The sequence below is a fragment of the Telmatherina bonti genome, assembly GCF_933228915.1.
Source record: "Telmatherina bonti genome assembly, chromosome: 10".
In the NCBI taxonomy this organism is placed as follows: Eukaryota; Metazoa; Chordata; class Actinopteri; order Atheriniformes; family Telmatherinidae; genus Telmatherina; species Telmatherina bonti.
The window spans coordinates 32,515,572-32,535,316 of NC_136628.1; positions in this window are offsets into that span (position 1 = coordinate 32,515,572).

A 19,745-nucleotide genomic window follows, 5' to 3' on the forward strand; every position below is an offset into this window, starting at 1 on the left:
TGAACCCAGACCTGAACCTAGACCTGAACCCAGACCTGAGCCCATACCTGAACCCAGACCTGAACCTAGACCTGAACCCAGACCTGAGTCCAGACCTGGACCCAGACCTGAGTCCAGACCTGAACCCAGACCTGAACCCAGACCTGAACCCAGACCTGAACCTATACCTGAAACCAGACCTGAACCTAGATCTGAACCCAGACCTCAGTCCAGACCTGGATCCAGACCTGAGTCCAGATCTGAAACCAGACCTGAACCTAGACCTGAACCCAGACCTGAGTCCAGACCTGGACCCAGACCCGAGTCCAGATCTGAAACCAGACCTGAACCCAGACCTGAACCTAGACTTGAACCCATACCTGAACCCAGACCTGAACCTAGACCTTAACCCAGACCTGAGTCCAGACCTGGACCCAGACCTGAGTCCAGATCTGAAACCAGACCTGAACCCAGACCTGAACCTAAACCTGAACCCAGACCTGAACGCAGACCTGAACCCAGACCTGAACTTAGACCTGAACCCAGACCTGAACCCAGACCTGAACCTAGAACTGAACCCAGACCTGAACTTAGACCTGAAATCAGACCTGAACCCATGCTTGAACCTAGAACTGAACCCAGACCTGAACCCAGACCTGGACCCAGACCTGAACCCAGACCTGAACCTAGAACTGAACCCAGACCTGAACCTAAACCTGAAACTCAGACGTGAACCTAGACCTGAACTTAGACCTGAACCCAGACCTGAACCCAGACCTGAACCTAGAACTGAACCCAGACCTGAACCCAGACCTCGACCCAGACCTGAACCCAGACCTGAACCTAGACCTGGACCCAGACCTGAGTCCACACCTGGACCCATACCTGAACCTAGACTTGAGCCCAGACCTGAACCCAGACCTGAACCTAGACCTGAACCCAGACCAGAGTCCAGACCTGGACTCAGACCGGAGTCCAGATCTGAATCCCAGACCTGAGTCCAGACCTGAACCTAGACCTGAACCCAGACCTGAGTCCAAACCTGAACCCATACCTGAACCTAGACCTGATCCCATACCTGAACCTAGACTTGAGCCCAGACCTGAACCCAGACCTGAGTCCAGACCTGGACCCAGACCTGAGTCCAGACCTGGACCCATACCTGAACCTAGACTTGAGCCCAGACCTGAACCCAGACCTGAACATAGACCTGAACACAGACCTGAGTACAGACCTGAACCCATACCTGAACCTAGACTTGAGCCCAGACCTGAACCCAAACCTGAGTCCAGACCTGGACCCAGACCTGAGTCCAGATCTGAAACTAGACCTGAACCCAGACCTGAACCTAGACCTGAACCCAGATCTGAGTCCAGACCTGAACCCATACCTGAACCTAGACTTGAGCCCAGACCTGAACCCAGATCTGAACCTAGACCTGAACCCATAGCTGAGCCCAGACCTGAGCCCAGACCTGAACCTAGACCTGAACCCAGACCTGAACCTAGACCTGGACCTGGACCTGAGTCCAGATCTGAAACCAGACCTGAACCCAGACCTGAACATAGACCTGAACCCAGACCTGAGTCCAGACCTGAGTCCAGACCTGAACCCAGACCTGAACCTAGACCTGAAACCAGACCTGAACCCAGACCTGAACCCATGCCTGAACCTAGAACTGAATCCAGACCTGAACCCAGACCTGGACCCAGACCTGAAGCCAGACCTGAACCTAGAACTGAACCCAGACCTGAACCCAGACCTAAACTCAGACGTGAACCCAGACCTGAACTTAGACCTGAACCCAGACCTGAACCCATACCTGAACCTAGAACTGAACCCAGACCTGAACCCAGACCTCGACCCAGACCTGAACCCAGACCTGAACCTAGACCTGAACCCAGACCTGTGTCCAGACCTGAACCCATACCTGAACACAGACTTGAGCCCAGACCTGAACCCAGACCTGAACCTAGACCTGAACCCAGACCTGAGCCCATACCCGAACCCAGACCTGAACCTAGAACTGAACCCAGACCTGAGTCCAGACCTGGACCCAGACCTGAGTCCAGACCTGAACCCAGACCTGAACCCAGACCTGAACCCAGACCTGAACCTAGACCTGAAACCAGACCTGAACCTAGACCTGAACCCAGACCTGAGTCCAGACCTGGACCCAGACCTGAGTCCAGATCTGAAACCAGACCTGAACCTAGACCTGAACCCAGACCCGAGTCCAGACCTGGACCCAGACCAGAGTCCAGATCTGAAACCAGACCTGAACCCAGACCTGAACCTAGACCTGAACCCAGACCTGAGTCCAGACCTGGACCCAGACCTGAACCTAGACCTGAACCCAGACCTGAGTCCAGACCTGAACCCATACCTGAACCTAGACTTGAGCCCAGACCTGAACCCAGACCTGAACCCAGACCTGAACCTAGACCTGAACCCAGACCTGAACCCATACCTGAACCCAGACCTGAACCCAGACCTGAACCTAGACCTGGACCCAGACCTGAGTCCAGATCTGAAACCAGACCTGAACCCAGACCTGAACCTAGACCTGAACCCAGACCTGAACCCATACCTGGACCCAGACCTGAACCTAGACCTGAGTCCAGACCTGAACCCATACCTGAACCTAGACTTGAGCCTAGACCTGAACCCATGCCTGGACCTAGATCTGAACCCAGACCTGAACCCAGACCTGGACCCAGACCTGAACCCAGACCTGAACCTAGAACTGAACCCAGACCTGAACCCAGACCTAAACTCAGACGTGAACCCAGACCTGAACCCAAACCTGAACCTAGAACTGAACCCAGACCTCGACCCAGACCTGAACCCAGACCTGAACCTAGACCTGAACCCAGACCTGAGTCCAGACCTGAACCCATACCTGAACCTAGACTTGAGCCCAGACCTGAACCCAGACCTGAACCTAGACCTGAACCCAGACCTGAGCCCATACCTGAACCCAGACCTGAACCTAGACCTGAACCCAGACCTGAGTCCAGACCTGGACCCAGACCTGAGTCCAGACCTGAACCTAGACCTGAACCCAGACCTGAACCAAGACCTGAACCCAGACCTGAACCCAGACCTGAGTCCAGACCTGAACCTAGACCTGAACCCAGTCCTTAGTCCAGACCTGAACCCAGACCTGAGTCCAGATCTGAAACCAGACCTGAACCCAGACCTGAACCAAGACTTGAGCCCATACCTGAACCCAGACCTGAACCTAGACCTGAACCCAGACCTGAGTCCAGACCTGAACCTAGACTTGAGCCCAGACTTGAGCCCAGACCTGAACCCAGACCTGAACCCATACCTGAACCTAGACCTGAACCCAGACCTGAACCCATACCTAAACCCATACCTGAACCCAGACCTGAACCCAGACCTGAACCTAGACCTGGACCCAGACCTGAGTCCAGATCTGAAACCAGACCTGAACCCAGACCTGAACCTAGACCTGAACCCAGACCTGAACCCATACCTGGACCCAGACCTGAACCTAGACCTGAGTCCAGACCTGAACCCAGACCTTAGTCCAGACCTGAACCCAGACCCGAGTCCAGATCTGAACCCAGACCTGAACCCAGACCTGAACCTAGACTTGAGCCCATATCTGAACCCAGACCTGAACCTAGACCTGAACCCAGACCTGAGTCCAGACCTGGACCCAGACCTGAGTCCAGACCTGAACCCAGACCTGAACCTAGACCTGAAACCAGACCTGAACCCAGACGTGAACCTAGACCTGAAATTAGACCTGAACCCAGACCTGAACCCAGACCTGAACCCAGAACTGAACCCAGACCTGAACCCAGACCTCGACCCAGACCTGAACCCAGACCTGAACCCAGACCTGAGTCCAGACCTGAACCCATACCTGAACCTAGACTTGAGGCCAGACCTGAACCCAGACCTGAACCTAGACCTGAACCCAGACCTGAGTCCAGACCTGAACCCATACCTGAACCCAGACCTGAACCCAGACCTGGACCCAGACCTGAGTCCAGATCTGAAACCAGACCTGAACCCAGACCTGAACCTAGACCTGAACCCAGACCTGAGTCCAGACCTGAACCCATACCTGAACCTAGACTTGAGCCCAGACCTGAACCCAGACCTGAACCCAGACCTGAACCTAGACCTGAACCCAGACCTGAGTCCAGACCTGAACCCATACCTGAACCTAGACTTGAGCCCAGACCTGAACCCAGACCTGAACCTAGACCTTAACCCAGACCTGAGTCCAGATCTGAAACCAGACCTGAACCCAGACCTGAACCTAAACCTGAACCCAGACCTGAACGTAGACCTGAACCCAGACCTGAACCTAGACCTGAACCCAGACCTGAGTCCAGACCTGAACCCATACCTGAACCTAGGCTTGAGCGCAGACCTGAACCCAGACCTGAACCCAGACCTGAACCCATACCTGAGCCCAGACCTGAACCCAGACCTGAGTCCAGACCTGGACCCAGACCTGAACCCAGACCTGAGTCCAGACCTGAACCCATACCTGAACCTAGACTCGAGTCCAGACCTGGACCCAGACCTGAGTCCAGACCTGAACCCAGACTTGAACCCAGACCTGAACCCAGACCTGAACCTAAACCTGAACCCAGACCTGAACCCAGACCTGAGTCCAGACCTGAACGTAGACCTGAACCCAGACCTTAGTCCAGACCTGGACCCAGACCCGAGTCCACATCTGAAACCAGACCTGAACCCAGACCTGAACCTAGACTTGAGCCCATATCTGAACCCAGACCTGAACCTACACCTGAACCCAGACCTGAGTCCAGACCTGGACCCAGACCTGAGTCCAGACCTGAGTCCAGACCTGAACCCAGACCTGAACCTAGACCTGAAACCAGACCTGAACCCAGACGTGAACCTAGACCTGAAATTAGACCTGAACCCAGACTTGAACCCAGACCTGAACCTAGAACTGAATCCAGACCTGAACCCAGACCTCGACCCAGACCTGAACCCAGACCTGAACCCAGACCTGAGTCCAGACCTGAACCCATACCTGAACCTAGACTTGAGGCCAGACCTGAACCCAGACCTGAACCTAGACCTGAACCCAGACCTGAGTCCAGACCTGAACCCATACCTGAACCTAGACTTGAGCCCAGACCTGAACCCAGACCTGAACCTAGACCTGAACCTAGACCTGAACCCAGACCTGAGTCCAGACCTGAACCCATACCTGAACCTAGACTTGAGCCCAGACCTGAACCCAGACCTGAACCTAGACCTTAACCCAGACCTGAGTCCAGACCTGGACCCAGACCTGAGTCCAGATCTGAAACCAGACCTGAACCCAGACCTGAACCTAAACCTGAACCCAGACCTGAACGCAGACCTGAACCCAGAACTGAACCTAGACCTGAACCCAGACCTGAGTCCAGACCTGTACCCAGACCTGAACCTAGGCTTGAGCGCAGACCTGAACCCAGACCTGAACCCAGACCTGAACCCATACCTGAACCCAGACCTGAACCCAGACCTGAGTCCAGACCTGGACCCAGACCTGAACCCAGACCTGAACCCAGACGTGAACCTAGACCTGAACTTAGACCTGAACCCAGACCTGAACCCAGACCTGAACCTAGAACTGAACCCAGACCTGAACCCAGACCTCGACCCAGACCTGAACCCAGACCTGAACCTAGACCTGAACCCAGACCAGAGTCGAGACCTGAACCCATACCTGAACCTAGACTTGAGCCCAGACCTGAACCCAGACCTGAACCCAGACCTGAACCCAGACCTGAACCCAGACCTGAACCTAGACCTGAACCCAGACCTGAGCCCATACCTGAACCCAGACCTGAACATAGACCTGAACCCAGACCTGAGTCCAGACCTGGACCCAGACCTGAGTCCAGACCTGAACCCAGACCTGAACCTAGACCTGAAACCAGACCTGAACCCAGACCTGAACCCAGACGTGAACCTAGACCTGAAATTAGACCTGAAACCAGACCTGAACCCATGCCTGAACCTAGAATTGAATCCAGACCTGAACCCAGACCTGGACCCAGACCTGGACCCAGACCTGAACCCAGACCTGAACCTAGAACTGAACCCAGACCTGAACCCAGACCTGAACTCAGACGTGAACCCAGACCTGAACCCAAACCTGAACCTAGAACTGAACCCAGACCTAAAGCCAGACCTCGACCCAGACCTGAACCCAGACCTGAACCTAGACCTGAACCCAGACCTGAGTCCAGACCTGAACCCATACCTGAACCTAGACTTGAGTCCAGACCTGGACCCAGACCTGAGTCCAGACCTGAACCCAGACCTGAACCCAGACCTGAATCTAAACCTGAACCCAGACCTGAACCCAGACCTGAGTCCAGACCTGAACGTAGACCTGAACCCAGACCTTAGTCCAGACCTGGACCCAGACCCGAGTCCAGATCTGAAACCAGACCTGAACCCAGACCTGAACCTAGACTTGAGCCCATATCTGAACCCAGACCTGAACCTAGACCTGAACCCAGACCTGAGTCCAGACCTGGACCCAGACCTGAGTCCAGACCTGAGTCCAGACCTGAACCCAGACCTGAACCTAGACCTGAAACCAGACCTGAACCCAGACGTGAACCTAGACCTGAAATTAGACCTGAACCCAGACCTGAACCCAGACCTGAACCCAGAACTGAACCCAGACCTGAACCCAGACCTCGACCCAGACCTGAACCCAGACCTGAACCCATACCTGAACCTAGACTTGAGGCCAGACCTGAACCCAGACCTGAACCTAGACCTGAACCCAGACCGGAGTCCAGACCTGAACCCATACCTGAACCTAGACTTGAGCCCAGACCTGAACCCAGACCTGAACCTAGACCTGAACCCAGACCTGGACCCAGACCTGAGTCCAGATCTGAAACCAGACCTGAACCCAGACCTGAACCTAGACCTGAACCCAGACCTGAGTCCAGACCTGAACCCATACCTGAACCTAGACTTGAGCCCAGACCTGAACCCAGACCTGAACCCATACCTGAACCCAGACCTGGACCCAGACCTGAGTCCAGATCTGAAACCAGACCTGAACCCAGACCTGAGTCCAGATCTGAAACCAGACCTGAACCCAGACCTGAACCTAAACCTGAACCCAGACCTGAACGCAGACCTGAGTCCAGACCTGGACCCAGACCTGAGTCCAGACCTGGACCCAGACCTGAACCCAGACCTGAGTCCAGACCTGAACCCATACCTGAACCTAGACTTGAGTCCAGACCTGGACCCAGACCTGAGTCCAGACCTGAACCCAGACTTGAACCCAGACCTGAACCCAGACCTGAACCTAAACCTGAACCCAGACCTGAACCCAGACCTGAGTCCAGACCTGAACGTAGACCTGAACCCAGACCTTAGTCCAGACCTGGACCCAGACCCGAGTCCACATCTGAAACCAGACCTGAACCCAGACCTGAACCTAGACTTGAGCCCATATCTGAACCCAGACCTGAACCTACACCTGAACCCAGACCTGAGTCCAGACCTGGACCCAGACCTGAGTCCAGACCTGAGTCCAGACCTGAACCCAGACCTGAACCTAGACCTGAAACCAGACCTGAACCCAGACGTGAACCTAGACCTGAAATTAGACCTGAACCCAGACCTGAACCCAGACCTGAACCTAGAACTGAATCCAGACCTGAACCCAGACCTGGACCCAGACCTGAACCCAGACCTGAACCCAGACCTGAGTCCAGACCTGAACCCATACCTGAACCTAGACTTGAGCCCAGACCTGAACCCAGACCTGAACCTAGACCTGAACCCAGACCTGGACCCAGACCTGAGTCCAGATCCTAAACCAGACCTGAACCCAGACCTGAACCTAGACCTGAACCCAGACCTGAGTCCAGACCTGAACCCATACCTGAACCTAGACTTGAGCCCAGACCTGAACCCAGACCTGAACCTAGACCTTAACCCAGACCTGAGTCCAGACCTGGACCCAGACCTGAGTCCAGATCTGAAACCAGACCTGAACCCAGACCTGAACCTAAACCTGAACCCAGACCTGAACGCAGACCTGAACCCAGACCTGAACCTAGACCTGAACCCAGACCTGAGTCCAGACCTGTACCCAGACCTGAACCTAGGCTTGAGCGCAGACCTGAACCCAGACCTGAACCCAGACCTGAACCCATACCTGAACCTAGACCTGAACCCAGACCTGAGTCCAGACCTGGACCCAGACCTGAACCCAGACCTGAACCCAGACGTGAACCTAGACCTGAACTTAGACCTGAAACCAGACCTGAACCCATGCCTGAACCAAGAACTGAAACCAGACCTGAACCCAGACCTGAACCTAGAACTGAACCCAGACCTGAACCCAGACCTGAACCTAGACTTGAGCCCAGACCTGAACCCAGACCTGAACCTAGACCTGAACCCAGACCTGATCCTTGACCTGAACCCAGACCTGAACCCATACCGGAACCCAGACCTGAACCTAGACCTGAACCCAGACCTGAGTCCAGACCTGGACCCAGACCTGAGTCCAGACCTGAACCCATACCTGAACCTAGATTTGAGCCCAGACCTGAACCCAGACCTGAACCTACACCTGAACCCAGACCTGAGTCCAGACCTGAACCTAGAACTGAACCTAGACCTGAACCCATACCTGAGTCCAGACCTGAACCCATATCTGAACGTAGACCTGAACCCAGACCTGAGTCCAGACCTGAACCCATACCTGAACCCAGACCTGAACCCATACCTGAACCTAGCCTTGAGTCCAGACCTGGACCCAGACCTGAGTCCAGATCTGAAACCAGACCTGAACCCAGACCTGAACCTAGACCTGAACCCAGACCGGAGTCAAGACCTGGACCCAGACCTGAACCTAGACCTGAATCCAGACCTGAACCCAGACCTGAACCTAGACTTGAGCCCAGACCTGAACCCAGACCTGAACCTTGACCTGAACCCAGACCTGAACCCAGACCTGAACCTTGACCTGAACCCAGACCTGAACCTAGACCTGAACCCAGACCTGAGTCCAGACCTGGACCCAGACCCGAGTCCAGATCTGAAACCAGACCTGAACCCAGACCTGAACCTAGACCTGATCCCAGACCTGAGTCCAGACCTGAACCCAGACCTGAACCTAGACTTGAGCCCAGACCTGAACCCAGACCTGAACCTAGACCTGAACCCAGACCTGAGTCCAGACCTGAACCCATACCTGAACCTAGACTTGAGCCCAGACCTGAACCCAGACCTGAACCTAGACCTGAACCCAGACCTGAGTCCAGACCTGGACCCAGACCTGAGTCCAGACCTGAAACCAGACCTGAACCCAGACCTGAACCTAGATCTGAACCCAGACCTGAGTCCAAACCTGAACCCATACCTGAACCTAGACTTGAGCCCAGACCTGAACCCAGACCTGAACCTAGACCTGAACCCAGACCTGAGTCCAGACCTGAACCCATACCTGAACCTAGACTTGAGCCCATACCTGAACCCAGACCTGAACCTAGACCTGAACCCAGACCTGAGTCCAGACCTGGACCCAGACCTGCGTCCAGATCTGAAACTAGACCTGAACCCAGACCTGAACCTAGACCTGAACCTAGACTTGAGCCCAGACCTGAACCCAGACCTGAACCTAGACCTGAACCCAGACCTGAGTCCAGACCTGAACCCATACCTGAACCTAGACTTGAGCCCATACCTGAACCCAGACCTGAACCTAGACCTGAACCCAGACCTGAGTCCAGACCTGGACCCAGACCTGCGTCCAGATCTGAAACTAGACCTGAACCCAGACCTGAACCTAGACCTGAACCCAGACCTGAGTCCAGACCTGAACCCATACCTGAACCTAGACTTGAGCCCAGACCTGAACCCAGACCTGAACCTAGACCTGAACCCAGACCTGAGTCCAGACCTGAACCCATACCTGAACCTAGACTTGAGCCCAGACCTGAACCCATACCTGAACCTAGACTTGAGCCCAGACCTGAACCCAGACCTGAACCTAGACCTGAACCCAGACCTGAGTCCAGACCTGGACCCAGACCTGAGTCCAGACCTGAAACCAGACCTGAACCCAGACCTGAACCTAGACCTGAACCCAGACCTGAGTCCAGACCTGAACCCATACCTGAACCCAGACTTGAGCCCAGACCTGAACCCAGACCTGAACCTAGACCTGAACCCAGACCTGAACCTAGACCTGAACCTAAACCTGAACCCAGATCTGAAACCAGACCTGAACCCAGACCTGAACCTAGACCTGAACCCAGACCTGAACCCATACCTGGACCCAGACCTGGACCCAGACCTGAGTCCAGACCTGAACCCATACCTGAACCTAGACTTGAGTCCAGACCTGGACCAAAACCTGAGTCCAGACCCGAGTCCAGACCTGAACCCAGACCTGAACCTAGACCTGAACCCAGACCTGAACCTAGACCTGAACCCAGACCTGAAACCAGACCTGAACCCAGACCTGAACCTAGACTTGAGCCCAGACCTGAACCCAGACCTGAACCTAGACCTGAACCCAGACCTGATCCTTGACCTGAACCCAGACCTGAACCCAGACCTGAACCTAGACCTGAACCCAGACCTGAACCCAGACCTGAACCCAGACCTGAACCTAGACTTGAGCCCAGACCTGAACCCAGACCTGAACCTAGACCTGAACCCAGACCTGATCCTTGACCTGAACCCAGACCTGAACCCATACCGGAACCCAGACCTGAACCTAGACCTGAACCCAGACCTGAGTCCAGACCTGGACCCAGACCTGAGTCCAGACCTGAACCCATACCTGAACCTAGACTTGAGCCCAGACCTGAACCCAGACCTGAACCTAGACCTGAACCCAGACCTGAGTCCAGACCTGAACCTAGAACTGAACCTAGACCTGAACCCAGACCTGAGTCCAGACCTGAACCCATATCTGAACGTAGACCTGAACCCAGACCTGAGTCCAGACCTGAACCCATACCTGAACCCAGACCTGAACCCATACCTGAACCTAGCCTTGAGTCCAGACCTGGACCCAGACCTGAGTCCAGATCTGAAACCAGACCTGAACCCAGACCTGAACCTAGACCTGAACCCAGACCGGAGTCCAGACCTGGACCCAGACCTGAACCTAGACCTGAATCCAGACCTGAACCCAGACCTGAACCTAGACTTGAGCCCAGACCTGAACCCAGACCTGAACCTTGACCTGAACCCAGACCTGAACCCAGACCTGAACCCAGACCTGAGTCCAGACCTGGACCCAGACCCGAGTCCAGATCTGAAACCAGACCTGAACCCAGACCTGAACCTAGACCTGATCCCAGACCTGAGTCCAGACCTGAACCCATACCTGAACCTAGACTTGAGCCCAGACCTGAACCCAGACCTGAACCTAGACCTTAACCCAGACCTGAGTCCAGATCTGAAACCAGACCTGAACCCAGACCTGAACCTAAACCTGAACCCAGACCTGAACGCAGACCTGAACCCAGACCTGAACCTAGACCTGAACCCAGACCTGAGTCGAGACCTGAACCCATACCTGAACCTAGGCTTGAGCGCAGACCTGAACCCAGACCTGAACCCAGACCTGAACCCATACCTGAACCCAGACCTGAACCCAGACCTGAGTCCAGACCTGGACCCAGACCTGAACCCAGACCTGAGTCCAGACCTGAACCCATACCTGAACCTAGACTTGAGTCCAGACCTGGACCCAGACCTGAGTCCAGACCTGAACCCAGACTTGAACCCAGACCTGAACCCAGACCTGAACCTAAACCTGAACCCAGACCTGAACCCAGACCTGAGTCCAGACCTGAACGTAGACCTGAACCCAGACCTTAGTCCAGACCTGGACCCAGACCCGAGTCCACATCTGAAACCAGACCTGAACCCAGACCTGAACCTAGACTTGAGCCCATATCTGAACCCAGACCTGAACCTACACCTGAACCCAGACCTGAGTCCAGACCTGGACCCAGACCTGAGTCCAGACCTGAGTCCAGACCTGAACCCAGACCTGAACCTAGACCTGAAACCAGACCTGAACCCAGACGTGAACGTAGACCTGAAATTAGACCTGAACCCAGACCTGAACCCAGACCTGAACCTAGAACTGAATCCAGACCTGAACCCAGACCTCGACCCAGACCTGAACCCAGACCTGAACCCAGACCTGAGTCCAGACCTGAACCCATACCTGAACCTAGACTTGAGGCCAGACCTGAACCCAGACCTGAACCTAGACCTGAACCCAGACCTGAGTCCAGACCTGAACCCATACCTGAACCTAGACTTGAGCCCAGACCTGAACCCAGACCTGAACCTAGACCTGAACCCAGACCTGGACCCAGACCTGAGTCCAGATCTGAAACCAGACCTGAACCCAGACCTGAACCTAGACCTGAACCCAGACCTGAGTCCAGACCTGAACCCATACCTGAACCTAGACTTGAGCCCAGACCTGAACCCAGACCTGAACCTAGACCTTAACCCAGACCTGAGTCCAGACCTGGACCCAGACCTGAGTCCAGACCTGAAACCAGACCTGAACCCAGACCTGAACCTAAACCTGAACCCAGACCTGAACGCAGACCTGAACCCAGACCTGAACCTAGACCTGAACCCAGACCTGAGTCCAGACCTGAACCCAGACCTGAACCTAGGCTTGAGCGCAGACCTGAACCCAGACCTGAACCCAGACCTGAACCCATACCTGAACCCAGACCTGAACCCAGACCTGAGTCCAGACCTGGACCCAGACCTGAACCCAGACCTGAACCCAGACGTGAACCTAGACCTGAACTTAGACCTGAAACCAGACCTGAACCCATGCCTGAACCAAGAACTGAAACCAGACCTGAACCCAGACCTGAACCTAGAACTGAACCCAGACCTGAACCCAGACCTGAACCTAGACTTGAGCCCAGACCTGAACCCAGACCTGAACCTAGACCTGAACCCAGACCTGATCCTTGACCTGAACCCAGACCTGAACCCATACCGGAACCCAGACCTGAACCTAGACCTGAACCCAGACCTGAGTCCAGACCTGGACCCAGACCTGAGTCCAGACCTGAACCCATACCTGAACCTAGACTTGAGCCCAGACCTGAACCCAGACCTGAACCTAGACCTGAACCCAGACCTGAGTCCAGACCTGAACCTAGAACTGAACCTAGACCTGAACCCAGACCTGAGTCCAGACCTGAACCCATATCTGAACGTAGACCTGAACCCAGACCTGAGTCCAGACCTGAACCCATACCTGAACCCAGACCTGAACCCATACCTGAACCTAGCCTTGAGTCCAGACCTGGACCCAGACCTGAGTCCAGATCTGAAACCAGACCTGAACCCAGACCTGAACCTAGACCTGAACCCAGACCGGAGTCCAGACCTGGACCCAGACCTGAACCTAGACCTGAATCCAGACCTGAACCCAGACCTGAACCTAGACTTGAGCCCAGACCTGAACCCAGACCTGAACCTTGACCTGAACCCAGACCTGAACCTAGACCTGAACCCAGACCTGAGTCCAGACCTGGACCCAGACCCGAGTCCAGATCTGAAACCAGACCTGAACCCAGACCTGAACCTAGACCTGATCCCAGACCTGAGTCCAGACCTGAACCCATACCTGAACCTAGACTTGAGCCCAGACCTGAACCCAGACCTGAACCTAGACCTGAACCCAGACCTGAGTCCAGACCTGAACCCATACCTGAACCTAGACTTGAGCCCAGACCTGAACCCAGACCTGAACCTAGACCTGAACCCAGACCTGAGTCCAGACCTGGACCCAGACCTGAGTCCAGACCTGAAACCAGACCTGAACCCAGACCTGAACCTAGATCTGAACCCAGACCTGAGTCCAAACCTGAACCCATACCTGAACCTAGACTTGAGCCCAGACCTGAACCCAGACCTGAACCTAGACCTGAACCCAGACCTGAGTCCAGACCTGAACCCATACCTGAACCTAGACTTGAGCCCATACCTGAACCCAGACCTGAACCTAGACCTGAACCCAGACCTGAGTCCAGACCTGGACCCAGACCTGCGTCCAGATCTGAAACTAGACCTGAACCCAGACCAGAACCTAGACCTGAACCCAGACCTGAGTCCAGACCTGAACCCATACCTGAACCTAGACTTGAGCCCAGACCTGAACCCAGACCTGAACCTAGACCTGAACCCAGACCTGAGTCCAGACCTGAACCCATACCTGAACCTAGACTTGAGCCCAGACCTGAACCCAGACCTGAACCTAGACCTGAACCCAGACCTAAGTCCAGACCTGGACCCAGACCTGAGTCCAGACCTGAAACCAGACCTGAACCCAGACCTGAACCTAGACCTGAACCCAGACCTGAGTCCAGACCTGAACCCATACCTGAACCCAGACTTGAGCCCAGACCTGAACCCAGACCTGAACCTAGACCTGAACCCAGACCTGAACCCATACCTGGACCCAGACCTGGACCCAGACCTGAGTCCAGACCTGAACCCATACCTGAACCTAGACTTGAGTCCAGACCTGGACCAAAACCTGAGTCCAGACCTGAGTCCAGACCTGAACCCAGACCTGAACCTAGACCTGAACCCAGACCTGAACCTAGACCTGAACCCAGACCTGAAACCAGACCTGAACCCAGACCTGATCCTAGACCTGAACCCAGACCTGAGTCCAGACCTGGACCCAGACCCGAGTCCAGACCTGAACCCATACCTGAACCTAGACTTGAGTCCAGACCTGAACCCAGACCTGAACCTAGACCTGAACCCAGACCTGAGTCCAGACCTGAACCCATACCTGAACCTAGACTTGAGCCCATACCTGAACCCAGACCTGAACCTAGACCTGAACCCAGACCTGAGTCCAGACCTGGACCCAGACCTGCGTCCAGATCTGAAACTAGACCTGAACCCAGACCTGAACCTAGACCTGAACCCAGACCTGAGTCCAGACCTGAACCCATACCTGAACCTAGACTTGAGCCCAGACCTGAACCCAGACCTGAACCTAGACCTGAACCCAGACCTGAGTCCAGACCTGAACCCATACCTGAACCTAGACTTGAGCCCAGACCTGAACCCAGACCTGAACCTAGACCTGAACCCAGACCTGAGTCCAGACCTGGACCCAGACCTGAGTCCAGACCTGAAACCAGACCTGAACCCAGACCTGAACCTAGACCTGAACCCAGACCTGAGTCCAGACCTGAACCCATACCTGAACCCAGACTTGAGCCCAGACCTGAACCCAGACCTGAACCTAGACCTGAACCCAGACCTGAACCTAGACCTGAACCTAAACCTGAACCCAGATCTGAACCTAGACCTGAACCCAGACCTGAACCCATACCTGGACCCAGACCTGGACCCAGACCTGAGTCCAGACCTGAACCCATACCTGAACCTAGACTTGAGTCCAGACCTGGACCAAAACCTGAGTCCAGACCTGAGTCCAGACCTGAACCCAGACCTGAACCTAGACCTGAACCCAGACCTGAACCTAGACCTGAACCCAGACCTGAAACCAGACCTGAACCCAGACCTGATCCTAGACCTGAACCCAGACCTGAGTCCAGACCTGGACCCAGACCCGAGTCCAGACCTGAACCCATACCTGAACCTAGACTTGAGCCCAGACCTGAACCCAGACCTGAACCTAGACCTGAACCCAGACCTGAGTCCAGACCTGAACCCATACCTGAACCTAGACTTGAGCCCAGACCTGAACCCAGACCTGAACCTAGACCTGAACCCAGACCTGAGTCGAGACCTGGACCCAGACCTGAGTCCAGACCTGAAACCAGACCTGAACCCAGACCTGAACCTAGATCTGAACCCAGACCTGAGTCCAAACCTGAACCCATACCTGAACCTAGACTTGAGCCCAGACCTGAACCCAGACCTGAACCTAGACCTGAACCCAGACCTGAGTCCAGACCTGAACCCATACCTGAACCTAGACTTGAGCCCATACCTGAACCCAGACCTGAACCTAGACCTGAACCCAGACCTGAGTCCAGACCTGGACCCAGACCTGCGTCCAGATCTGAAACTAGACCTGAACCCAGACCTGAACCTAGACCTGAACCCAGACCTGAGTCCAGACCTGAACCCATACCTGAACCTAGACTTGAGCCCAGACCTGAACCCAGACCTGAACCTAGACCTGAACCCAGACCTGAGTCCAGACCTGAACCCATACCTGAACCTAGACTTGAGCCCAGACCTGAACCCAGACCTGAACCTAGACCTGAACCCAGACCTGAGTCCAGACCTGAAACCAGACCTGAACCCAGACCTGAACCTAGACCTGAACCCAGACCTGAGTCCAGACCTGAACCCATACCTGAACCCAGACTTGAGCCCAGACCTGAACCCAGACCTGAACCTAGACCTGAACCCAGACCTGAACCCAGACCTGAACCTAAACCTGAACCCAGATCTGAAACCAGACCTGAACCCAGACCTGAACCTAGACCTGAACCCAGACCTGAGTCCAGACCTGGACCCAGACCTGAGTCCAGACCTGAAACCAGACCTGAACCCAGACCTGAACCTAGATCTGAACCCAGACCTGAGTCCAAACCTGAACCCATACCTGAACCTAGACTTGAGCCCAGACCTGAACCCAGACCTGAACCTAGACCTGAACCCAGACCTGAGTCCAGACCTGAACCCATACCTGAACCTAGACTTGAGCCCAGACCTGAACCCAGACCTGAACCTAGACCTGAACCCAGACCTGAGTCCAGACCTGGACCCAGACCTGCGTCCAGATCTGAAACTAGACCTGAACCCAGACCTGAACCTAGACCTGAACCCAGACCTGAGTCCAGACCTGAACCCATACCTGAACCTAGACTTGAGCCCAGACCTGAACCCAGACCTGAACCTAGACCTGAACCCAGACCTGAGTCCAGACCTGAACCCATACCTGAACCTAGACTTGAGCCCAGACCTGAACCCAGACCTGAACCTAGACCTGAACCCAGACCTGAGTCCAGACCTGGACCCAGACCTGAGTCCAGACCTGAAACCAGACCTGAACCCAGACCTGAACCTAGACCTGAACCCAGACCTGAGTCCAGACCTGAACCCATACCTGAACCCAGACTTGAGCCCAGACCTGAACCCAGACCTGAACCTAGACCTGAACCCAGACCTGAACCTAGACCTGAACCTAAACCTGAACCCAGATCTGAAACCAGACCTGAACCCAGACCTGAACCTAGACCTGAACCCAGACCTGAACCCATACCTGGACCCAGACCTGGACCCAGACCTGAGTCCAGACCTGAACCCATACCTGAACCTAGACTTGAGTCCAGACCTGGACCAAAACCTGAGTCCAGACCTGAGTCCAGACCTGAACCCAGACCTGAACCTAGACCTGAACCCAGACCTGAACCTAGACCTGAACCCAGACCTGAAACCAGACCTGAACCCAGACCTGATCCTAGACCTGAACCCAGACCTGAGTCCAGACCTGGACCCAGACCCGAGTCCAGATCTGAAACCAGACCTGAACCCAGACCTGAGTCCAGACCTGAACCCATACCTGAACCTAGACTTGAGCCCAGACCTGGACCCAGACCTGAACCTAGACCTGAACCCAGACCTGAGTCTAGACCTGAACCCATACCTGAACCTCGACTTGAGCCCAGACCTGAACCCAGACCTGAACCTAGACCTGAACCCAGACCTGAGCCCAGACCTGAACCCAGACCTGGACCAAGACCTGAACCCAGACCTGAGTCCAGACCTGAGTCCAGACCTGAACCCATACCTGAACCTAGACCTGAAACCAGACCTGAACCCAGACGTGAACCTAGACCTGAAATTAGACCTGAACCCAGACCTGAACCCAGACCTGAACCTAGAACTGAATCCAGACCTGAACCCAGACCTGGACCCAGACCTGAGTCCAGATCTGAAACCAGACCTGAACCCAGACCTGAACCCAGACCTGAACCTAGACCTTAACCCAGACCTGAGTCCAGACCTGGACCCAGACCTGAGTCCAGATCTGAAACCAGACCTGAACCCAGACCTGAACCTAAACCTGAACCCAGACCTGAACGCAGACCTGAACCCAGACCTGAACCTAGACCTGAACCCAGACCTGAGTCCAGACCTGAACCCAGACCTGAACCTAGGCTTGAGCGCAGACCTGAACCCAGACCTGAACCCAGACCTGAACCCATACCTGAACCCAGACCTGAACCCAGACCTGAGTCCAGACCTGGACCCAGACCTGAACCCAGACCTGAACCCAGACGTGAACCCAGACCTGAACTTAGACCTGAAACCAGACCTGAACCCATGCCTGAACCAAGAACTGAAACCAGACCTGAACCCAGACCTGAACCTAGAACTGAACCCAGACCTGAACCTAGACTTGAGCCCAGACCTGAACCCAGACCTGAACCTAGACCTGAACCCAGACCTGATCCTTGACCTGAACCCAGACCTGAACCCATACCGGAACCCAGACCTGAACCTAGACCTGAACCCAGACCTGAGTCCAGACCTGGACCCAGACCTGAGTCCAGACCTGAACCCATACCTGAACCTAGACTTGAGCCCAGACCTGAACCCAGACCTGAACCTAGACCTGAACCCAGACCTGAGTCCAGACCTGAACCTAGAACTGAACCTAGACCTGAACCCAGACCTGAGTCCAGACCTGAACCCATATCTGAACGTAGACCTGAACCTAGACCTGAGTCCAGACCTGAACCCATACCTGAACCCAGACCTGAACCCATACCTGAACCTAGCCTTGAGTCCAGACCTGGACCCAGACCTGAGTCCAGATCTGAAACCAGACCTGAACCCAGACCTGAACCTAGACCTGAACCCAGACCGGAGTCCAGACCTGGACCCAGACCTGAACCTAGACCTGAATCCAGACCTGAACCCAGACCTGAACCTAGACTTGAGCCCAGACCTGAACCCAGACCTGAACCTTGACCTGAACCCAGACCTGAACCTAGACCTGAACCCAGACCTGAGTCCAGACCTGGACCCAGACCCGAGTCCAGATCTGAAACCAGACCTGAACCCAGACCTGAACCTAGACCTGATCCCAGACCTGAGTCCAGACCTGAACCCATACCTGAACCTAGACTTGAGCCCAGACCTGAACCCAGACCTGAACCTAGACCTGAACCCAGACCTGAGTCCAGACCTGAACCCATACCTGAACCTAGACTTGAGCCCAGACCTGAACCCAGACCTGAACCTAGACCTGAACCCAGACCTGAGTCCAGACCTGGACCCAGACCTGAGTCCAGACCTGAAACCAGACCTGAACCCAGACCTGAACCTAGATCTGAACCCAGACCTGAGTCCAAACCTGAACCCATACCTGAACCTAGACTTGAGCCCAGACCTGAACCCAGACCTGAACCTAGACCTGAACCCAGACCTGAGTCCAGACCTGAACCCATACCTGAACCTAGACTTGAGCCCATACCTGAACCCAGACCTGAACCTAGACCTGAACCCAGACCTGAGTCCAGACCTGGACCCAGACCTGCGTCCAGATCTGAAACTAGACCTGAACCCAGACCTGAACCTAGACCTGAACCCAGACCTGAGTCCAGACCTGAACCCATACCTGAACCTAGACTTGAGCCCAGACCTGAACCCAGACCTGAACCTAGACCTGAACCCAGACCTGAGTCCAGACCTGA